The following is a 3,056-nucleotide window of genomic DNA, read 5'->3' as shown; positions in this document are numbered from 1 at the left end:
TCTCTCTTCCACTGAGCAGAAATACCCGTCTCAGGTTGACCCACGGCTCCTCCAGCTTGGTCCTTCCAACCATCGCCCTGGCTCCTGAAGACCTGGCCGTCTGGTGTCTGCTGCTTCTGTTCTGTGCCTAAAATCTACTCCTCTGTGCCCTCTCTCTGCCTTCCGTGAACGTTTCATCACCATTGCACGATGCCACCCTAACCCCCACTACCACAGTCTAAGTCAAGGCTCACCACCTCCCCTCCCACCCCTGAAGTCTCCCTGCACTTCCAGCTGAGCTCCTCAGCCTGCGTGAGTATCACTTCCTCCAGGAAGCCTTCCCTGATCTCCGCTCCTCTTCTCTCAGGACTGGCTGTCCTATTGTTCTGCATCCCGAGCAAACCTTGATCGCAACTCTCCTCCCACTGCTTTAGAGCCATTTACTCGCTGATCACTCCCATCAGGCAGGAGTTCCTTCGGGAGAAGGAACTACATCACTCCGCCTTGGAGCCCCACGCAGTGCCTGGCATGTGGCAGATACCCATAAACACAGGTTGCTTTGATGACTTCGGTGGCCATTTTTCACGTAGCATTCTAAAAGCACTTCCTGTTGGAGGGCCTCTCAGCTCCTCTACTAGAATGGAAGTTTCTTAAGACCAGGAACCTGTCCTGTTCTTTGGGGCCCCTCTCAACACGGAGCTTCCGGCAGGTCCTGTGGCTGGGGCACAACACGGACTCGGAGGAGGACGGTGGGCAGAATGAGGTGTGTGCCTCATTTCTTCAGGCACACCCAGCTGTTGACTGATGTGTCTCCAGAGGCAATTAAGTTTAAGAGAAAGGTTTTTACATGCTTGTAAATCCTATCTGATTACAAAGACCCTTGAAGGGTGATCTACCCGTGGAAGCTGGGAGGCTGGAGAGCCACTGGGAATGAAGGCAGAGGGCTAGATGCTGGGCAGGCCAGTTTCCAAATGGCCCACCCCTGTCCTGGAAAGGCCAGAGGAGTGTCTGAATCCATCCGGGGGACTGGGGATGGTTCATGAGGGTGGGACAAGCCCTCTACTCCACCCCTTTACCCACAGGCCAGCCTCCTGAGCAGGGAATATGGACTCTGGCTCCCAGCTGGAACCCCACAAGCAGAAATGTTCTCTTGGTTTTCCTGTTGGAATCCTTGGAGCAGGAATGTTCTCGTGGTTTTCCTGTTGGAATCCTTGGAGCAGGAATGTTCTCGTGGGTTTCCTGTTGGAATTCCATGAAAAGCGCTTTTATTCTTCCAGCCTCGTGCCCTTGAAGTTTCGGGGGCACAGGGTCCTGGGGGATTCCCAAGCCCGGCCCCTCCAAAGCTTTGCCCACGAGCTCTGGGCATCTAATTAGCATGGAAGCCTCTTGGAGGAGAGACTCTTTGCACACATACAATGCTGAGTTAAGCTCCGGTCATTGCTGTTCTGCTAATAAACAGAGTCCAGGCAAGGTGGCCAGCCCTGATGTGGGGTGGCGAGTATGATGGAGTCGTACTTAGACGGAGCCACACTGCCTGGTTCCGGATCCTGGCTGCTCAGCAGCTGGCTATGGAATTATCCCAAACTCTCTGGGCGTCAGTTTCCTCATCTGGGTGGTAATCCTATCTACATCATGGAGCTGTTGTCAGGGCGATAAAGGAGATGCCTCTCCCCCTTTCCTTTCACGGAGCCCGGGACTGGGTCGCGTTTGCTACAGCCTTGGCGTGGTCCAGCCACCCCTACTTTGCAGGGCAGAATCTCTCCTTTTCCTCTGCGCCCCCCTCATCCATCTCACAACTCCGTGTTCCTGGGGCCCCTTCCTGCTCCCAACAGCTCTGGCCAGGTGTCAGGGGTCACACACAGGTCCCCATGGGCCCCGCCCTTGGCCCCACCCATTCGTAGCCACCTCCCCTGGAATCCTGGGCAGGCTGAGGGGCCTCCTTTGCACCTGGGTGTGTGAGGAAAGAGCCTGAGGCTGAGGCTAGAGCACACTGTCCAGGTGGTGTGTTTAACTTTACTGAGGCTCAGCTCCTAGGACAACAGCTCTGTGATTCTCCCATGGGGCCCATGAGGGAAAGAGTGACAGGGAGAGCCCCCCCCCCCATCCACCTCCTCTCCCCTTTCTTCTGCTTCTTCCTCCTCCTCATCCCAGCCTCCTTCTGTCTCGGGACACATGCACATTCACTTTCTCTCTGAATCCCTACAAACCCTAGTTAGGCAGGTGAGCATAGGACCCCATTCCTCACTTAGGAATGAAGTTCAGACAGAATAATAACATTAGTAGCTCCCATTGCTCATGGTAACTAAACATTTTTTGGAATAGGTAATTTGCTCACATGGTTGATGAATCAAATTGTATGGAAGTGTAGTCAGAAGCCCTGCCCCACCCCGTCCCCTCTCAGCTTCCCCCTACAAGGTAACCCTGTTTACCAGTTTCTTAGGTGTCTTTCCAGAATATCCTTATGTAAATGCCAAGCCAATAGGGCACCTCGTCTGGTTTCCCCACTCCTTGCCCAGATGGTGGCATGGGACTCATGCTGTCACACCATGCTTTCCTGCTCAACATGGATCTTGGCAGTGTCTCCCCCTCAGTCCCTGGACGGTCTCCCCATTGCACGGCATGTGCACCGAGCATTTGTTGGAGCCAAGCGTTATATGAGAGGATCTGCGTGGTTCATTTTATGTAATCATCACACCAAACTATATACCCGGTGTGCTCTCATCATCCCCTGTTACAGATAGGAAAACGGAGGTGGGCAGAGTTAACCTAGTCCAGGTGGTTCCGGAAACAGCACTCTCATTCACTGAGCTGCCTCAAGGTTCTGGAAGGGCCATCCTCTTGATTTTATCCACCCCTCCCTCCAGTGAGTGGTTTGAATGCAAACTCTGACCAGTTCTGCCGAAAGCCACGGGCTAGACTGCCAACAAACACGCACTCATTTGTGCTGTTTTCCCACCCACAGAGGCAACGGGTCCGAATGTCCTCCAAGTAGGAGGACCATAGGCGCCATTGTCTTGCTGAACGCCCACACGTTCAAATTAGTATTCCCATTTTCTGGATGAAGTGAATGAAGCTCT

Source organism: Phoca vitulina, unplaced genomic scaffold (assembly GCF_004348235.1).
Source record: "Phoca vitulina isolate PV1807 unplaced genomic scaffold, GSC_HSeal_1.0 scaffold98, whole genome shotgun sequence".
NCBI lineage: Eukaryota > Metazoa > Chordata > Mammalia > Carnivora > Phocidae > Phoca > Phoca vitulina.
Note: the sequence above shows the minus strand (reverse complement) of the source record.